Genomic DNA, 22,399 nt, shown 5'->3' with positions numbered 1-22,399 from the left:
TTGTTCTTTTCATTTGTGTTCAGGAACAAAGAAAACGGAGAGTGGGAATGGGGAAGAGGAGAAGAGTTTGTTGAGAGAGAACAGAAAAGAGAATCTAGTTGAAAATAGTGCCCCAAATTGGTCTAACTTGCCTCTACTTTATGTTTCATGTGAATTATTCTCAGTGTATTTCTGAGCACCTCTGAGGTTGTTGAGATGTGGCAAGAGAAAGAAATTGGAGTCCAAACTCCACCCCCAGATAATGAACATAAAATGAACCCTACAGCTCCAAGCTTGTATGAACTTATACCTGATGGTGTGGGTTATTATTTTATGGTGATACCAGTTGTTTTCCCCCATTTAGAAATGTTCTTTAGGAAGAATATAGTAGTAGAGATAGCAAGCTGCAAAAGTTGTATTTTTATGTTGATGACCCCAATCTTTCTTGTTTCCTTAAAATGCAGAAAATACCTGTAATGTATTTAATGAAATTTGCTCATTGTAAATGGTAAAAGAAATTGTTGCATATCTGTTCAGCATGCTGTCACAAGACAGTTATGTTTAGGAATGTTAAAAAAATATTCAAAAGAAATAACTCAACTAAAAGGAAACATTTCATATTGCTTTTAAATATGTGGGATTATCCAGGGAAGTTTTGGAATGAAACATCACAACACAGGTTGGAGTGTTTGTTCACTAAATCATTGCCCTCAATCTGCATTTTCTGACAATGTAAGGTAGTATTTTAGATGTGAGGTACCGAGCTTTTTCTCACACATGAACACATGAGGAGGCTATTTTATAGATGATTCTTACATTCCAGTTAGCCTGTACTTAAAAAAATGTCTGAAAAAAAGACAAGTTGTCAGGTCTATTTGGAGACTGTGTTTTTTTCCTGAACAGTCTACACCTAAAATAGCCTTTTTGGGGAGAACCTAACCAATGAAACAAAAATCCCACCAACCTTTGTCTTAATTAAAAAGTTTAAAAGTAAGACTTATTCTGCTCTCTTGAATCAAAGAAACAGCTCCACAGGCAGATAGAGCATCCACTGAGCTTACTTTCCATTTTGCACACAGCAGAAAGCCCTGATCTGTTATTAAACCCAGCTGAAGGCGTGTGCTTTACTCCACACAATCCTTCACTGTCTTTCCTCTACTGCGATCGCTGTGAGATAGGTTCTAAGACATTAGTCAAAAGCAATGTTTTCTCAAGAAAAGGTCCAAGAAACACCTAATCTCTCTTAAAATCATTCTGAGAGCTCATTTATTTAGCTCAGGAATCTTTTGTCAGATGTCAATAAGAGGCACCAAGACTTGAATCAGATTACACAAAAGGACTTTCTCTCAATAAAATAAAGGTTTGAACCCCTTTCTGGTACATTATTCCTGTGCTCCTTGAATTTTAAATCCACTTTCTGTGGTTACTTTTGGAGACACCATTCTCCTGATACAGTTCAAGAAGCCCTTGAGATTATGGATTCACTGCAATCTTTTTATTTAGAAAAATAACAAAGGCACATTAAAAACCACATGGAAATGGGGAAAATCTATTTATGTCCAAGAATCTTAAGAAGAAAGGGTGAGCCCCTGGACTTTAGCCACTGCACAGCCATGGTAAGCACTATCCACTTAAGGTAGGAGCAGTTTTTTAGGACACCAGTACAGTGGAAAACAGAGCATGGTGCAGAGCTGTTAAGAGACTTGCATTTGACAGCACCATGTAGAGAAAATTTTTTGGTCTTTAGCACCTCTCTAATCGGCTTGATTGCTCTGTAACAGCTTAGGAGCAGCTGCTCCTGCTTCTGTTTCTGCAGGTTATACAGACTTCCATACCTGAGCTTCTCTGCACTGAGAGGGAGACACTGTGCCCTAAGTGTCCCTGCAAAGGAGAGACATAAGGCTCTCCTTCCATATCTGGTTAGCTCATTTGTGAAGAAATGTTTTGTCAGGTCCTGTGTTGATGCTGAGCTAGTTGGCTTTGTACTGGGATATCAGCTCTGCTCCGGCTGTCTTACAGGAGTTAGAGTCACCATCTGTCATGTCTCTGTACAGTGAACTGAGTGCTGCTAACAGTCTGGTGACGCTGACTGCAAAGTTCACCACACTGCTATTCTGATGAAAAATCACCTTTGGGGATCTCTGTCTACACAGACATGATTTGAATATTTCCTAGGACAGCGTTTGCGCTCCAAATAGCCAACCCACAATGCTTTACTGATCTGGAGTTTGATACTAAATCTTATTTGTTCCTCATAATCTTCAAGTCATTTGCTCTATGGCATATCCTGCACATGTCCTCAGACATTCTTTGGAGTTCAATACCAGCAGTTCACTCTCACCTTTACACTTCCAAAACAAATCTTACCCCCAGTGATGAAACCTAGCTGGTAGAATTCATGGTTGAAACAATATCGTCACCCTGATAAATAAGGCTGACCAAAGATGCTTATTTACCATCTTCAGATGGGTATGTTGGCAGGAAATGCTCTCTCATGGATTCCTCTGAGCTAAGGTTAAATAATGATCTTGAAGCCAATCAAGGTATGATTTTTCATACCTCTACTTGCCAATCACTCAGAGCAAATCTATCCTATCCAGAAAGGAAGACTGTTTTTTAGGCACCATGATTCAAACAAAGGGCAAACAAGAACAGGAAAGACTGGATAGACTCATTTTATATCCTTTTTCTGAAGAAAACATTTCTGTTGGCTACTGTCCTAAGAGCTGTCAAAGCAATTGCTGTAGGAGCACACCTTATGGGTTTATGATCTACTTCTCTTCAAGTGGAAATATTGTATGCACTCCTTTGAAAAGGTTTGGGAATTGGTATTTTGACAGAGCACCTTAAAAAAGCACTATGTCATGAAACATAGTGCAAAATAAAAACAGTATACTAGTTAATGGTTCTTTTGTTTTACATTTTCTTGCTTTCTCAAGAAGCAATGTAGTCTCAAAGTAGCTTATGTATAAATCTCTTTAAAAAATCCCTGTTTGATATCACTCCATTTCCTCTCCTCTGCCTTTCTCTCTTTGCTTCCTGCGCTCCTTTATGGGGTTTAGTGAGTGAGATGTGAGTTACATTGACAGAATAAACATGATAAATTCCTGCTGCCCTATGAAATTTGTTCAGTCGAGTTCCTCTGCTGCTGCGAATCTTAATGCTGTTCTCAGGCAGAGTTTTCAATCCATCAGATACTGTACAGCTGCATATGTGCACCACAGCGGGAAGATTTATGGGCTCCTATTTTTAGAATTTCATGTTTTGGCACCTCCATGCTGTTCATTTGCCCAAACTGTATTCTGCTAATTAAACCTTAAGACCTAAATTATAATGTACTTAGGGATGTTCAGCCAGTGAAGCAATGCGGTTGCCTGAACGTTTCTCGATTGCATCCATTTATATAAGAAATCATTTTCTTGTGAAGGTGCTGTAATGCCATTTTTTTCATTTTGAAAGGAAAAGTTGCATTGCTTTTCATGAACATCTCAATGCATAGTTATGTTATTTTTTGTTATTTCAGCACGTTTAATATATGCATACACTAATTCAATGATAGAATAGTTTGTAGTTTAAAAAGCTCTGGATGAGAACTTTTAAACAGACAAAACCTCTTGGGGATCTTCCTCTGCAGAGGTTAAGCAGCTGAAAGTGTGAAAGTTAAAGGAAAAAGGCAGGATCAGTTTTATGCTGAAATGGCATTGGAAGCCACTGGAAACTGTTTTATCTGCAAGCTGAGCCCCAGTTTTGTTATGCTAGCACTCATTTCACATTCTGGCACATCCTATCTTTAAAAATTAACCTTGTTTAGCAGTCTGTCTTAAAACTACATTTCGACTTTTAACTCATTTGTCAGGCCTAGCAAAGAGTGTAAGCTTAACATCGTACAAGAAAATGACTTAGCAGCAAACTCATGCAGTCTTATTTTACCTAGAAGTTGAGTTCTCAGTTATTTAGTACACATTGATTAATAATATAACATAACATTGATTCTCTTACACAGAGGGCCACCAATTTTCTAGACTGAAAGTGTTAAGAATGAAAATGAAATTGTCTGTAAATTTTAGAAGCATATACATTAAGATGGGGCTATTAAAAAGTTAGGTTTTCAAGGTGCAGGAGCAGGACAGCCCTATGTGTTGAAGCAGAAGCTATCGGGGAAGAAGGGCAGCCTGGCTGAACAGGGAACTCTCACAGGAACTCAGGAAAAAAAAGGACTTTATGACTTTTGGAACAAGGGGCAGGCAAGTCAGGAAGAGTGTAAGGATGGCATTAGACCACGTAGAAAGAAAATTAAAAAGGTGGAAGTTAAACTAAATGCAATCTGGCACTGCTGTGGAAGACAATAAGTGCTTTTATAAATATGCTAACAACAAAAAGAGGGCCAAGGAGAATCTCCATCTTTATTGGAAACAGAGGGGAGCAAAGTAACCAAGGATGAGGAAAAGGCTGAGGTACTTAAAACCTCTTAGGATAAGAGGACATAACGTCAGGTTGTGCCAGAGAAGGTTCAGGATGGACATCAGGAATAACTTCTTCATGGAAAGGGTTGTTAAACATTGGAATGAACTGCCCAAGCAGGTGGTGAGCTCACCATCCTTGGCAGTGTTCAGGAAGTAACTGGATTTGGCACACAGTGCCATGATCTTCTTGATCCAAGCGGTGATCAAAGGTTGAACTCAATGATCTCAGAGGCTTTTCCAAGCTATATGATTCTGTGATTCTTTGAGTCTATGTTTTATACTTTAATGGATGGCAACTTATGGGCTCATGAAAAACAAAAGTGAGAAACAGAGGAGAAATCTTTGATACAGAAGATGAAAAATGCTGTCATTGAGACATGAATTAAGTGACAAGAAATGCATCCATCTCAAATCAAGAAACCTGTCATGCACTGAGTTTAGGAGTAACGGAAGACTAAGTTAAATTTCTGATCTTACTAAGGTTATGCAGATCAAATGAAAAAGTAGAATAGAACAGAAAATCCTTTTCACAAACAAATCTTACTTTCAGGCACTGAAATGAGAGGAGGGAATGAGAAATGCTAAACTGAAGAAGTCTAAAAAGGTAACTTTGGGGCACATAAATACAGAAAACACTGCAGACTGGATCTGCCCTCTCCAGTTATCACACAGAGAAACATGCACATGAATCTTTGTCCTTCTCCGTTTAGTGGGAAAATACCTAGTTCTGTAACTCTGTCTCCTTTGCTTATGGGAAATACAGAAGGTACATGTTACATCTTTACTTTGAAAGAAAAGTAGCATTAGAGAATAGAAAAGCTCAATGGCATGAAGAGGGAAGTAGTTGTAAAGAATCATGGAAGCATTATCTGGCTAAATGAACTAGAATTACCACCAAAACTGCTGTCTTAATTTCTGCTTCACTGCCAAGGCCTGCAACAAGGTCCCTTATCACACCCCCTTCTGGCCTCCCACATAAAAAGTTGTAAAGAAAATTCATTGCAGAAGATGTGCCCTTCCCTCTGGTCCTGAGAAATTTAGCTAAAAATTATACACTGCATCTTTGGGCTTTACTACCTTTCCTAGAAATCCCAGGGCTGCCACAGCCCAAGGGTAGTGATACCTGTGTGGATTCATAGATCTATTTAACTAACAAGGTAAGTGTCATGAAAGCCATCTCTGAATCCCAGTTTTTCTTCCTGGTTTTGGAACAGCTCTTTCTGAATAGAAAGAGTGAGATGTGACCCTCAGCAAGGGCATTCTTGTGACTCTTTTAATTTCCCTGACTCCCCACTGTGGTTTCTAAGGTGTTGCATTTGGGCAATTGTATTGTGCATTTCTCACTCTAAGGTTGTTTTCTACTTTCAGAAGCAGGCTCAATACCACCTTTTTAAACTATTTTTCTAATCGGCTTAGTAGGAAGTGGTGACTTTTCCTCCCTGGAGGGAAATTTTCAAGCACTTGGAAACGGGGAGCTGAAGAAACTCTAAGACCAGGTTATGCAATGGTACTATGCTCTACATAAAGATGCTTCAGTTTGGGAACAGTAGTGAGAAACTGGGCTAAAAAGTCCACGCTGTTCTTCAGTACTGGAGTTTAAGGAACTGCATGATGCAGAAGTGGTGTCAGATGCTCAGATACTTACACCATCATCTCTCAAAAAGATAGTGGGTCCATATCCATATCCATATCCATATCCATATCCATATCCATATCCATATCCATATCCATATCCATATCCATATCCATATCCATATCCATATCCATATCCATATCATCTATTGCTTTCACTGGAAATGAGATTCTGTAGATTGGGCATTGGAATGGATATGGCAATTAGCTATCTCTTAATTCTGGTTAGGTGACAGCATAAATCTATGTGCTGTGCTATGTCAAAGCTCCATGTGTATTTATGTATCCATGTGTCTATTTTCCTTCAACAAAATATAAATGTTTCTCTGTCTCTCAGAGCTGATGCTGTGTAACTTGATATTAGACAGAAAATTCTAGATGGGTGGTAAATATTCCAGCATTATCAGCTTATTTTCATATGTGCTACATACAGAAGTGTGCTACAAGTACAGATTTTTAACACAGAATTTCAGATTAGTTTATCCTAATGTTTCCTTCTGACCTTAAAAACATGTAAATCCATTTGACTGAATTGGCATTCTTCAGGAAAATAGGCATCTAAGCAACATCTATGCCACAGTCCTGTCTGCCAATAGACTGTTGCTTCCTAAACGCAGAAGTTCAGGGTGTCACTGCAGTAGATGATATTCACATATGAGCTCTATTATAAAAACTAGGAAAATCTTATTGAAATATAACATGGATATTTTAGCAAAACAACATATTCATGAGTGTGAATATTTCTGGCAACATAACCTATGGACAGCAAATCTGCAGAACTGTCACTGTATCCTTGGAGATCACTAATCAAGGTTGGCAGAAGGGGCCAGAGTATAAGGAATACACTTCCTAAGAGTCCCTCAGCTAGCATGTAGACAGGATTTTTTTGTACTCTAACCTTCCTCTCATCTTGAGGTGACAGGAGGGCGGTTGTTATTAGCTATAGAACACTTTCTGTGAGTTTGGTTTGTTGATGCTTTCTCTTTTCTGGCATTCTATCAATGACATATAATGTCTCCAGCGGCCCAGGAAGCTCCTTTAATCATTATTATATTCCAGAATATATGCACCATGTGCATAAAATGTCAACAATTATTTAAGCACGGTATCCTGCACTGTACAAAGAAAACACTGACTACATGCAGAAGATGAGCAAATCGTCACACTCTCTTTGAAATATTGTGTTAAATAACCTTACAATGCCTTATTTCTATTCAAAGTCACACTGGTTGCTTCAGGGCATAATTGGTTCGTTCATTCTTCAGTGCTGCCAGTTATTTTTCAAAATCATAAAACTGACTTTTTCTCTGTAGTCTCAGTAATGCGCAGGTACTGAGGGGATTATGTTTTCTGAGCGTTCTCACATTAATGCTGTAGACACTGAAATTTTCACTAAATCAGGGGATGTCTTGTTTGTTCCAGGGAGATCATAGTTTGGAGAAAGTTTGTACTATGACAGTTTTCACATCTCTTGGGAAACCAGGGGATATTTCTGTGAACTCATTAAATACATATTAATGTCTTTGACAGCAGTATCTGACTATTTTCATTTGAAGTGGAGCAAACACTTGCATTACTGCTGTTAACTGCATATGGCCGCTGGACAAAGAGAAAGGAAATAAAACCATGAAGTTCAAGCTGATGTAATTTTTTCTTCAAAGAGAAGTAGTGACTAATTGCTGTATTTGCATCCACCTATATATAGAATTTCATGCTATTACCATGGAAAGCCTATCTTGTTAGAGACTGCTATTAAAAGGCGTATTTTTTTACACCACTTCATGATACATATACACCTGCTTTGATTCTTTCATAATTATTTTATAAATTTTAAAGTTATCAATGCATTTCACATGCTAAAATAAATATAGATGGGAGTTAAAGATAGGACAATTTTATCAGACATATTAAAATAAATCTAAAATTTTAAATCCATTTTAAACAGAACAAAAAAAGTCACCTGCATTATTTTTGAAGTTACTCACTGCTTATACTGAACAAAAGTTTGTGACTTTGTTCTTTCAAAATTATTTCTCCAAAATCCTTCAAAGTATGGCAAGCATTGCTGTTAAACAAAGGATCCCTGTAGTGTGAACAGCAGTTATCAGCAGTTATCTCCATGTAATTTGAAACACATGCCTTTTTAGTTCACTAAAACAATTAAAGCAGGGTAAATATTGAGGACAAATGCACATTAATGTACATTCCTATTAATGAGAAAAATTTAATTTTGACTGCATTGCTGCTTCTCTCGCTTCTTGGATAGCTATATCTTGAGATTTAAAATCCTTTATGTTGCAGATAGTTGCAGTAAACAACACTTTCATCTCCCAAGACACCCCTTGACCTCTCATTTCAGTCGTCTCAGAACCCTGAGATGAAGCTTATCAATAGAAATTCATGAATGAGCTTTCTGTTGGTTAAAATCCTTCATTAATTTCAGAATAGGACTTTTCTCAAAAACCGGTTTTGCTTTACGAATACTTACGGCCTTCTTCAATAGTTCTAAGTACTTTTTGTTATGGCATGAGAGCCTTAAAAACAGAGAGTCTTCAACATGGAAAGTTATAGACCAGTGTGAGTCATAACAAGAAGGAATGCACCTTGATAAGGTCTGCCAGATGTTGGTGGCTAGAGCAGACTGTATCTCATTATGTTTAATGTATGGTTCCTGAAGTAATTATTTAGCAAAGTAAAAATCTCTGGTTCCTACAAACAATGTAAAGGCAACATAATTATAAGAGATTTGACACTACTGTAGTGAATGCACCTTGGTGAACATCTCTAACAATGTGGGTTTGAAGAGTCATGATGCAAGTGATGATACAAAAATTGAAATAAATGGTTTTTGACTTCCCTACATAGATTTTGTCTTCCAAGAGTCTCTGTTGTTTCTTTGTATTAAAATGAGTGCTTATTTTTTTTTAATTACATGTAAACCAATAAGTAAATTTCAAGTTAGCTGTTTTGGTGCCACCTGATTTGTCCCACAAAATCCAAATTACTCTCCCAGTTGAACTAGCTGGGCTTTGAGAATCAAATTGTCAGCAGTGGGCTGTGATGGATTGTGACTGAGGAAGTCACAGCATCACAGCTACCAACAGTTGAGCAACCACTTAATGCCACTTAATGACATTAACTTTGATTCCAACAAAGCACGTTAATCTCTCTGTAAGGGAGAGCCTATTGCACAGTTAACTGGTAATGGATCTCTAAGCCACGAAAATAGTGTATCAAGATTTCAATACCATTGGTAAGCATTATGGATGAGGAAATAACTCTTGTAAGACATGTCAGGAAGTGATTTGCTCTCAGTAATGCAGAGAGATTACAGAGTACAAAGAAATAATGTGCTTTGAAACTTCAGTGCAAAAGACAATTTTTCTTGAGGGAAAGATGTTCATATCCTTGTGAGTTAAATTCAATTTGGCACCAGGCAGAGCAGTTGGGAGGGATATTCAGTGCATGCCACACAGAGCTGCAGAGTTTATTTTTGCCCTGTAAAAGGGTTGTACGTTTTATGATAAAAAATTTTGGCATGTGTGTTCAGATTGAGTGTGACAAGGGAGTAGAAAACGGTACAAACATTTTTACCTGTTCTATTCCCTTCTGGCTAAGCTGTGTGTATGGAAGGTAACTGTGCCACCTGATGCACCTGAGAGCTGAAGAAGCCATCACCATCCTTGAGATAAATGCCACAAAATGTCCCAGTAGGAAACCCACATCTTGTCTGCCTGTCTGTCCATTCAAGATCAAATCGTGTGTGCTCGTGATGGGAGACTTGGTGTTCCTTGGAAAATGTTGCTGGTGCACATGTTGAATCCCACTGCAGAAGTTCAGTACTGGGGTGGGATTTACAGCACAACACAATGTGAAAGTTGCTCTGAGAACTTCATTTGGAAAGGGATGGTTTTGGTTTCTCCTGCTGTATTTCAGATTGGTTGCCAAATAGTACTACTAGACCTCAGTGAATTTTCATGTTGTCTCCATTTCTCAGGGACCCTTAAATCTACTTGGAGCTTCCTCTGTATCAAAATATCAACATGGCACAGAGCTTTCACAGATATCCATGAAGGACAGTCATTAATGAACTTGAACCACTGTAAAGCAGGTTATTCCTCAACAGTAGTGAGTGCAGTTTCTTTGGGCATGATAATAATGGAATGTATATGCTAGATCTCACCTGAAGATAAGGTGATTATTATTGGAGAGTCATCATTGCTTTATTTTAAGTAGGATATTAAAAAGAAATAATAATGGCCAGAGTCTGGAAACAGACTATGTAGGACATTGCATCTGATGTAGTGCAGATCAGGAGCAGATAAAGATGGATGATATATTTTACCCAAATGTTTTTTTTCCTGTCATAGGAGGCTGATATAGCTTTAATGACCTATTTTGTAAATCTGATTTCTTTCTTCTTAAATTCTTCTGAAATTTCCTTAAAAATTCCCATCTACATTCCAGCAGTAGTTCATTATTTATTGGATTATTCATGATGTTTGGATTATTTTTCTTTTCAGACAAACTCAGAAGGATTGCAAAGTTTACTGCTAGTAAATCAAAGGAATCTCCATAAACAGTTTAGCTATTCACATATCAGACTAGTAGAAAGTTAGAAGTGTTGTGGTGACAAGGAAAACAAGAAGGAAAATGGCAGACCAAATAAGTAAGATGCTGAATGCATCACAGAATCACAGAATGGGAAAGAAAGGAAAATCAGGGAAACTCTTCAGCTTCTAATGGAAGGCTGCAGGAAATTTCTGGCTGTAGAAGGGTTGAGATAGTGATAAAAATGGATGTACAACAAGGTTTTAAGCTGCTATGGTCTGTTATATGGTTAATCAGTTCAGTCTAAAAAGTACTTGCATAGGGCCCTTCTAGTCCCCTCTTCCAGCTGCAAACAAACAACAAAGCAGACTTCAAAATATGTACAAAACCCACTTAGATGTATATGTATACCATTCATCCCTGATAATCAGTTATTGCTGCAAACTAGATTTTGAAAGACCAATACATTTTGACCATTTATTTGGATCACTGGGTTCTCAAAACTTGGCCCATAATCTCCCCTCTTGGTCAAACTGGATACAGGAATACTTTCAACATTATATATGTTCCTAATTGTTTGCTAATAGACAGATCCTAGACTGCTAAAAATAGGAGCAGTTTAAAGTTTTGGGTTAGGACTAATAACCTCCTATTTGTTATGGGCCATGCACAAGAATTTATCACTATAGTTAATTGAAATCTATGGAAGAGCATAATTCACACCATGTAAGCAGCCCTCAAAAAAGGTCAGATCTTTAGTTCTTGAAAGGGGCTTTTGTTTTTGTCTTAAATTAAAAAAAAAAAAAAAAAAAAAGTGCAGAAAAAAAACCTCTTGGATGAAATTTAATTAAAGGTGATGTGTAGCCAAGTGCAAATATATCTTCTGAGATTAAAATTTCTGCATCTCTGCACAGGACAGGTACCCAGTGCCATGTTTAAAATGCAAATTATTGAGTCTTTTATTAGGCATTCAATTTGGCATCCAATTTGAAGTCAGTGCAACTTCTGCAATTAACTGTAATGATCTGGGTTTGGATCTTAGTTTTGTTGGTATAAGCAAAATCAAATATGAATCCCACTCTTTATCTGTGTTAAATGTTCTCCTTGGATGGAGCTGAAGCTGGAAGTGCAATTGTCTGGAAATCCCCTAACATTCGCTTCAATGCACTTGGGATGTCTAAGTTTCTTGTTATTGTGCCTGGCTTTTGGAAAGGGATATTGTCTTCTGCATCCTCCCTCTGTATTTTTGCCAGAGAAAAATATTATCATTTCTGATGGGGAAAACAAGGGAAAAGAAGGAAAGTGACTCACCCAGCATCTCACTGCAACCTCTGCAGTGTTTAAAGGTTTAAGAATGGGATTCCTTTCAGTGGTGCAGGGGGCAGACCAGTGCTTCTCCACAAGCCCAGTGAGCAGGCTGGGTACAAGCCAACTGTGTCACCTGAGGCACAGGTGCAGAGGGATTGTCCCCAGGAACCAGCTGGCCCAGAACACAGGTGTGCTGCTCTGCAGTCATGCTCTGTCCCTGCTGCTGAGGAAAGCCTGCCACAGCCTGTGGAGCTGCCCAGAGAACCCTGCTGCAGGGTGATGCGGGAGCACCAGCGCTTGCTTGAGCTGCTGCTCACAGCTCCTCTGGCAGCTTGTCAGGCAGCTGAGCTGTTTGACACTGTCAGACGCTGATGCTTCAGAAATGGAGGCAGGATGTGACATGTCCTGCGCAGCTTTACATGCACTTTCTCAGGTCAGAGTAGCTTTAGTCTGATCCTGCTGCAGTTACAGCAATTTCATAACTGGATGCTGGCTCATCCTCACACAGATGCCTTGAAGGCAAAGTGCAGTATGGTTCAGTCAAGCCACAAACATACCTCAGTCTGAGCTGGGTATGAACCGGGAGCAAGAGTGGTGAGACCATTTAGGAATATTAAAATTGCCCCTTTCTAATGCAGAATCATTTTTGAGGAATGAAGCACACACAGAGGGACAACAATGTGCGAAGAAGATCTTCAGAAAATTATTTCCAAATTAAGACTGCAGTTTACAAAATTAGCAATACAAGTAAAAAGGATGTTATTCTCCCCAAACTCTCATATTAAGTATTCTTTTATAGTGCTTTAATACTGAGGAATGAAATGAAGAGAAAGATGATTAGTTTACTAAAGTGTTGGGATCAGCAGTGACATTACAACTAGTAATTACAAACTGCCTTTGCTTGTTGACTGTCCTGACATCATCAGTTGTGTTTAAATAGATAAGAATTAGCAATCCCACACTAAACAGAACAGTAAATAGCAGGACTGTCTTCTGAGATTTAGCACCAAGCCACAGACTGTTAATGGGAGAACGGAAGCTGTGAGAGGGAGTGAGTCCTGTTCCAACTGCTAATTAATCCGATATATAAATCCTCAAAGAGAGATCAACAAAACAAGGCTCTTGTTTTTGTGGAAGGTGCTTTTCTAACAGCAGAAGAGAAAATAATAATAATAATTAGCCAGTCGACTTGGAAGGCTTTATGTGGAAAGTACACAGTGTTATGTGCAAATATGTTGCCAAATGGAGAGCTTTCTTTATTTATTGGAGTGTTTGGAGCAACAAACTAGAGCCTTTGCATATTAGATTGCAATTTGCATATTTACTTAATGCTCTTCCCTTTTTTTTTACTGCTTAGCCTCCCTTCACTCAGAAACAAACCTACAGCAGAGCAGCCACATTTCTCAGAGCCAGTTTCATCTGCTGACATCAATGGATTTGCACCACAGATGAATGTGGCTGTTTGTGCCTCATCCTGGCAATCGTGGCAGCTGTTAGGCTTGACCGTGAACTCAAGAATCCCATCATCTGTCACCGTGTTTGTCTTCCCAACAGTGCTTTTGTCAAAATAGTTATGCTGGGAGAGGAACACTGTGGTGTGCACAGCAGGTCTCAGCCTTCTGCCCAAACCCAGCACAAAGGTACAAAACTTTCTCTTGCATTTTCTTGATAGTGTGTCCTATTATCCCAGACAGGAAAGGCAAGAAGCTGAGCAGACAAAATACCCTCACCAGAAAGAAGGCAGCTTCAAAACACAATTTTAGATTTGTTTGAGGGAGGAAATTTTGTGGCTTCATTATAACAATGCATGAAGGTGTTATACAGGACACAAGGTGAATTTAACCACAGTCTATGTGTGTGTCTGTCTGTATGTCTATGCACATTGTTGCTTTCTCATGTTTAGTCTATTTTCTCTGTGATTTCAATTTTTCCCCATTCTCTTCCCAGAATTTGTTCTGTACAGTCTCACCTAGGACTGTCAGTTAAGAAGAAATGTCAAGGGACAGGCTGTTAAAAATAGTGAGTATTGTGGCTTATGCACTGCAAACACACAGAAATGAACAGAACAAGGAGAAAGGCACTAAAGCAGTGTCTCTTCCCTGGATTCAGTGATCTCCTAGACCATCCTATGTCTTGTAACAGCATTTTAAAGACATGCAAAACATTGCTAAGGATTACACATTCAAAAGTTTTTAATGGCAAGAAACACCTCACTTCTACATGATCATTTTTTATTTTTCCTGACTGCTCTGATGTAATTCAACTAGAAATATAAACCAAAGAGGGATATTTTAACCTAATATCTGGGGAAATTTGGCAATGTAATAGAAAAATTTACTTTTATGGACAAGGAGAATGTGCTTGATCAGAAGAATGTCATTTGGAGCCTTTAATGGATCTACTCAGTTGAAACAGTGCATGGTGAGCAAGTCAAATGTTACAAATACCTTTGTTTTCTAACCCTGCTAACAGTCTGCTTCTTAGTGATTATTTTCGTGGGATTGATTGAACAGGCTTTTTTTTTTTTCTGACCTCAATTATTTAAAGTCCATTTTTTACCTTAGTTTTTCTTTTTTGCTACTGACTGCAAAAATATATAGTTTTGCTAAAATGTACCTTTTCTATCTGAAGTTGCTAAGGAAGTAACTGCTTAAATCTTGTATCACCTGTGGCATTAAGAGAAGCTTTAAGGTTTCCAGAAGTTCCAACTCCTCATTTCTATCAGAAATTATTGAATTCTTGTCATTTTGAAAATGGTACAATACAAACCTACCCAAGGCAATGCAACAACATGAACTGGTGCAGGAAGACATCAGACCCTGGCTGTGAGTATTTGGAGCTGCCCCACCATTAAATTTGACCACACAAATTCTGTCTCAAAGAACTCCCAAACAAAATGAGAGAACAATCTATAAAGAAACAGAATATGGGATTTAGATTCAGTTTTAGGCATGAAAAGCATATTTTTTCTTCCATTTTGCCTTCTTTGTAGTCTGTTCAGATCTGCTGGCAGTGTCTTACAGGCAAAAAAACCAGGACAGCACAGCTCCTCTGCATATCAAATTTATACCACCACATTCCAGACAAGATAATCTTCTGTCGTGAAGCAGTTTTTATGCTATGCTGATTCATGAACAGAGTTAAAGAAAGGGCTGCATCAGTGGACATGCCTGGATTTGCAACACACATTTTACCTCCTTGTGTTTTATAACACCGTCACACATAATTGAGACCTTTATAAATTCTTCCACAAACAGTCTTCTTGCAGCACTAGAAAAGCAAACACTACAAGATACCCAGAAATGTGCATGATAAAAGCCTGGGATCTGTCTCCTAGTACAGAACAGTCCATCTCACTACATGAATACCTTTAAAATATTTATAACCCAGCATTGAAAACTCTATCTGTCTAAAAACATTCAGCAGCTGTCACCGCCTTTCACTTCACAGAGAGCCACATCCACCCATAGAAAGTAGATGTAATAATAAAAACTTGCAAAGATCAACAAAACTCTAAAAAATAAAAATTAATAAAAAAGGGAAAATGTTGCAGTTATTGGTTTTTACAAAGAATGTATTGTAATATATTTATTTCATTCAAAGACTATTCAGATCAGTGCATGTGTATTTTGTTGATTCTGCATATCTGGTTAAATGCTAATCTTCATTTTATTCAGCACTTAAACTTCCAGGGTTTGAGGGTGAACAGGTGGGATAAGACCAACTAGTATCACATTGGCTATTCTCTCATGAAGTTAGTGAATTGCATAATTCAAAAATGTGAATTAAAAATTTTATAAATGGCAGATTTAAGCTGTAGCTCATGGGATGATTATCTATTTGTAACCTGTAATAGTCATGTTAGGAATAGGGTTAGGAATGGGGAATTCTGCGGCAGTTTCCCCCTTCCTCCATGAGTTACTCTTTTCCCCCAGCACTCTGATGTGTTTGTGTCTGACTGCACACTGGTCAGACTGTCTCCCCACTCAGAATGTGTTCAGAATGTGTGTAGGGAGCTAAAAGGACTGAAATCTATCACCTCTGTATTAAGCTTTGTGGCACTCATTTTCTTGATTCTGCCAATATTAGAAACACATTCCGCTGGAGCTTAAAGGAAAAACCTCCATCTTTTCCAGTCCTCCAGGTCCTGGCCCAGAAACTTGAATAAAGCATTTATAGTGAACTCTTCCCAGTCCTTTGCTGTTTCCTGCCTCTCTTTTCTTATAAACGTCTTCTGTCAGACACATAAATCTTTTCCCAGCTTATTTGGGCAGTTCCTTGGAGGCTCACTATAGAAAGAAACAACTCAGTCATTCCTTCAGCTCTTCTGAGCCTCCCTTTTGTGTTACTTGCAGCCTTCCAGTTTATCTGAGGGCTGCAAGGCAAGGACTGAGCTGAAGCTGAGAAAGGATGTTACTTTTCTGTTACAATTTTAGAACATGAAGTATGTGTTCTTCTAATCATTTAACTGGACTACATTTAATGTCTCATGAACTTAGATGGTTCTTAAAGAAGAACTATGCACTTGCCCCCAATTCCTTTTTGCCTTTTCTCATTTTTTTTGAGAAAATAACAAGGAACAATGCAAATGGGTTGGTCAGGTGAAGAAGGATTTCTAGGAATTTAATTTTTTCCTGACTTGAGATTAGAACTGTACAAGGAAATCCAAAATAAACAACCTGAGTTCAGAAACAACTCTCTTTGGTTTTAGGCAAATATGGCATATAATTGAGGGGGAGGGGTGAAACTTGTGCAGTATATAAATTACTTTTATTGTTGTCTACTGGCCCTTCTACTGCTTTCTGCTGCTAGAAACAGATTTTAGAGCCTTTCTGCAATGGAGGAAAAATTTTTTCTTCAATGAACATCTAAATTCTTAGATATAGCTTAATGCTAATAGCATGGTTTGGTGAGCTCATATTACAGACAGACAAAAGGAAGTATGTGAATATTTACATGGGTGGTACTTAGAAGAGTACCCATACATGAAGGAGGATTTGGCACTTCTTTTCAATTTTGTTTTATATGAGGGGAAGTTATATCTGTATGACACAATGATAGTGAAATTCTCTGGGCAGCATGTTGCAAAAGAGGAAAAAAAAGATGAAAACTCTTTTCCTTTTTTATGCCATTATAGGTGGGCTAGGAGAATGTATTCTCCAGAGAGGCATAATTGAAGTGTTTGACAGTGCAACTAACCTACATTCAACCAGACTGATGCCAAAAGGCAGAGTCTTCTTATCTCTTTTCTCCCCAGGCATGTACCACTGCCTCCCCCCTTGAGACAGAGCTGGAGACCATGTGGTTGGAGGGTGGCCTCAAAAGCTCATTGATCGCCTGAGTAAATGAATAATTTCTTACGGCAGGCTTGTTCTCTGTTGGATTAATTATCTGACCCCATTTATCCAATGGCAGCTGGATTGCCAGAGCCAATGGAACAAGAAAAAGGAGCTGGAGTGGGACCACACCTTCTGTGAGCTATAATTGGACCAGGCTATAAATAGACCCATTACATCTGGTGTGAAATCTCTGAAGAAAGGAAACTGCAGGGAAGGTCTGGTGATTTACAGGATTATTCCTCAGGGCTTTGTCTGGGCTGGTGGAGCTGGTGCTTCTTCTCATCCCACAGCTCCAGCTACCTGCGCTGCCTTGGCAGCTGAGGCTGCAAGCAAAGGCAAAAGAAACACCAGGCAATGTTGGGGGCAAAAGGCAAGGGAGGTGCATGCTGTTTATTTCTGAGGAAGAAAAGGAAGATGTGAATGTAAAGGACAGATCGGCAGGCTTAAGCTACATCCATTTCCTCTATGCTTTGTTGTGTTTGGAAAGAATTTCTGTTAATGCTGAACAGTGGAGAAAATTTGTGCTTATAATATGGTAGAGATTTCTGAGTAGAATAATTATGCTTCTTGGAGTTGAGCTAAAAGCTCACCTTAGAGTAAGGAAAAGAAGTGTGTTTGTGTGTAGCTATAGGGAAAAATAAGAAGGACAAAAGACTCCAGTCTTCCTTGAAAAGCAGTGATGCTTTTAAATATTTCTTGATGCCAGAGAGCTGTTATAGCTGTAATGTTGGGGACCATTGCTAGAACAATTGGCGCAATGTGGGCTGGCTGGAAGGAATTTATAGCAACAAAATCCTTAAAGCATAGGATCTGAGACAGTTTGTATGGATTCCTGTGATATTTGACAGTCACAAAATGTGAATGAAGCAGGCTAGGCAAAAGCCTTACCATAGAACAGGTTTGTGAAATACTGTTAATCAACATTTAAGATAGTATATTGCTCGGTTTTCTTTGACTTTTTTTTTTTTTTTTTTTTTTTGCCTTCCTGGGTATCTGTAGTGTTTGCTTTTCTAGTACTGCAAGGAGCCTGTTTGTAGGAGGATGTGTGCTTTTCTTCTTCTAAGAAAATATTGCTTGAGTCAAGACATTCATGTTTGTAAATGAGGAAAATTATTCCAGGGAGCACCACAAAGTTTAGCTTAATTTCCCAACTTTTGGGCTCGACAAGAATCGATGGTTAATAAGCATCATCCCCCACTGCTACCAGTTAAGTCCTGACAAAAGCATGTTACAGAAGTAAACCTGAATTGGTGCATTATGTCTGCTTTTGTGTTTCAAATAAATTGTACTTAAGCACATTTAAAAAACCCAAAAAGCAAAAACCAAACAAAATTGCTTGACTCTGTTAAGTATAACGTGTTCCTGGACACCTCTAATCAGCTTTTAACTTAATGCAAAAGTGATATAATTTGGATCAATGCAGCCTTATGAGTTTTCAAGAAACTTTAATATTTTAGTAGAAGTATGAATTTAATAGAAATGTTTCTATTAAAAGGAGAGCAGGAAAAAACAGAGACTCCACTCCACTGGTATATGTGCCTGCCAGCTTGTTCTATTGAATTTCCTGTGCTTTATAATATTTTATACAGTGGTAATTGAGAAGAAAAGAAGTGTAATATTTTTCTTTGACACCTTCTTGTAGCCCTTTTATTTTACTAAATTAACTCCTTACCACAGTGTGAAGAGACTAACCAGACAGTTGTTCAAATATTGTTCTCTTTCTTAAAATAATAAATCAGCTTTAGCATCTACTTGGGATTAAAAAGGAAGCTATCAGGAAGAAGAAACAACCAACAAAATAAAACAAAAAAATAACCATGAAGGCCTCATCTACATTTATCTTTCCCACCCCCACTTGGGCTGATTTTGCTCCCTCTGTGGAATGGGCCTAGGTGGAGATACATGTCTTTTATCTACAAATATTTTTGCTATGTCATTGTCTAAACCTTGTCAATGTGGAGCTAAAAAACAGTCCCAAGCACTCTGTTTCCACTAGCACTTGTTTGATGGAGTCACAGTAGACTTCACATTGATAGGGTACTTTTAAGGAGAAATAAAGGGCGGTTTAGACAAGCCCAAGGGTCACATTATGCAAATGCTATGTGCTCATTAACCTTTCACATAACTGAAAACATTTGTTACCTGGTTACCTATTACCCTTTTTCTTTCCTCCCTGTCCCAAAACTTGCAAGCACACTGACACTTCTCATCAAAGATTTAATTTCAGGGAACTGCTGCCATTGGCCCTCTGATCATTAAGTTTTTATTACCTTCAGAATATATAGCATGATACATTTCCTGGTAGACTGCTAAGTAATGTTTTCAATAATTAAAAATCCATAAATAATTAAACCACAACATTATATTTGTCAACATAAATGAACAAACTATGTCCTGTGAGCGGCATTCTGAACAGATACAAGATGAAAACATGCAGTGATGTGTTCAATAGCTGTATTTAGAAATAAATCTTCCTCTCTTAAAACAGATTTATAATAATTTATCCAAATAATAGGGAATGCAGCGATTCACAGAAGATATCATTGTCATCAATAAAAATTAATTTGTATTTGTATTACAACTGAAAGTAAAGAAACCCAGACTAAGGCCCCACAGGGATTAGCACTTTGTGAATAAAACATCAAAGGATGGACAACTTTTCTTGAAGAGTTTGAATGCAGGATAAATAACATCCATGAAGTTTTTCAGCAGATGCAGAGTCGGAGGGCATTGAGCAACTTATGACCTTTCAAAATAAACTCACATGAAATTTGTGATTTTGGGAATTCATGTAATATATTTTTGACATCTTTCTCTGTGTAGATCAGCCCACTGAGAGAGAGATTAAATAAGATCTAATGAAAATAAAATTAAATCATAGCAATAACATCTAGCTATAATTAAGATATTTCTCTTTTTTTAAGACACTTTTTTCTTCTCGGTCTTCATTTTATGTGCGTTCTGACTTTAGGCTTTTATTTCCTATGAGAGCCAAAATGATTTTTGGATTGTTCAGTAATATGTCACTGCTCTGGAATTCTGCATTCTCTTTCACATCTCTAGTGCCTTTCACTTACCCTGCATTAGAAATGCAAACGTTTTTTCTACACTGACTTTATGAAAGGTATAAAAAAGACTAAAATCTTGCTGTTGGTAGAATTTTGCTTGGGGCTTGATTTGCACCTCAAAAGTAAGTACTATATATAGAGAATACTATTATATTATTTCTATATTATGACTTGTCTTGATGAAGGACACTGTAGGCACCCTTGGAAGAAAATATTCCTAGTCAAATGACATATGGTGTTAAACATCACCAAACACCCACAGGAGGACCAGGAGCTTTCAGGTTTCACGTTCATAATGCCCTGAAGGCTTTACTTTAGTTATCTCAACCTAATGGTCAGGGCTCCCAAAACATAAGGATTTAAGTGAATTATTTGGTGCCACACACCACAGTCAGCAGTTAGGAGAGGTGATAATGTAGGAATTCATAATTTCTCCACTTTTCAGTGTGAGATAATGCTACTTTGCAACTGAATGCCCCATGTCAGTCCTCTACATGAAAGAATGAATATAAACAAATTCTATTTGCTTTTCCTAGTGGTAACAAAGAAGGAAGTTACATTTTGGAAATGGTAGGCTTTTCTTTATTATCAGCTCTCAGTCAGAGCTTCAATTATGCTCATTTGTCACTAACAAAATGCTACTGGAAGGAATAATTCACAATAGATAATGCATTTGTTGAAATTTTTCAGTTTCCCTACTTCTAGGCTTTATAAAAAGGAGTTTTAAAAAAAGTTTCAAAAGAAGCTTCCTGACTGAAAAACACTTAACTTGAAGTACATGAGCAATCTCTATGACTTCAGTAGGACTTGAATAGATGTTTTTGAAACAAATATATAAGTTTTATGAGATTACTGGAGATGTCTTTTTAACTTCAAATGCCAAAAATCCCCCAACAATTTTACTGAAATTTAAGATTAACTTTTAATGCATATTGCACCTGGCAAAGATTTAATACACAAATTATCATAGATATCAAATTTGCAATATCTTGTGCATTTTTAATACAAAACTGAAGTTTATTTGGGAATAAGTTAATAATTATTGAAATATTGTTGCCCCCAGATGTTCAATACAAATCTCCTCAAAACTATTACTGTAGAATTGGCAAGAAATATCATGTGTGAATACAGGAACAAATGATGGTCAAATCCTTTTCTTAATATCTAGCATGGGGCCACTTTTTAGGGGTCATATTGTTTTCTGTCTGCCACCTCCATTAGGATGATTTTCCTCTGAAGGTCATATGTGGTAGTCAGTAAGAGTCTAATGAAAATCCATGAACAGAGAAGTATAATGAAGTAAACAAGGAGAGGAGCCCATTGTTTTCATTATGATTATGAAATAAAACTTTATACTTCTTCTTTCAGGGTTTTATCAGATGACCTGTAAGATTATTATCTTTTAGTTTTAATTGCCCAAGCTCATTTCCTCCCCACTTCAGTAAATTAAACCAGTTGGCAGTTTGACCTGCAATATCTCTTAACATATTTTCATTCAAAAAGACTCTGCTGCAGATGCACAGAAATACTCCACATGTCGCATTCCTGCCTGTTTTGTGAAGAGAAATAGAAATCAGACAAAACATCAGTGGTTCCTCTAATTCAGTTTAAATCACACACTGTATTTTTATGTCTTTAGGGAAAGAGGAAACTTGGTTTCATTTTTTAAAGCATAGATAGAGGAGGTCATTGTGTTATTTAAAGTAATAGGGAGATTTTATCTTATCATGCTTTGCTTGATCTGCAATTTTCAGTTTTTTTCTCATTAGGGGTTGAAGTAATTCCTCATAAACTTTAAGAAAGCTTCCCTAAGAATGTGAGTTTCTAAGATATGTTGATATGCCTTCTGTTCTGAAGCCTTAAGTTTTGAGGAAGGGGAGAAAAAACATTTATATGTAATTTTTGACAACACACTGTTGTGAATGGGGGATTTATGTCACTTAAATAATTATAATGAAAAATATTAGCAAAAGAAAGTTTAATAAAAATTTGGAAAAGCATGGACAGATCTTGTGGACATTAGTGAGGACATTACAGGGATGACTTCTGAGAAAGTCTG

The sequence above is a fragment of the Melospiza melodia genome, chromosome 1 (assembly GCF_035770615.1).
Source record: "Melospiza melodia melodia isolate bMelMel2 chromosome 1, bMelMel2.pri, whole genome shotgun sequence".
Taxonomy (NCBI): domain Eukaryota; kingdom Metazoa; phylum Chordata; class Aves; order Passeriformes; family Passerellidae; genus Melospiza; species Melospiza melodia.
Note: the sequence above shows the minus strand (reverse complement) of the source record.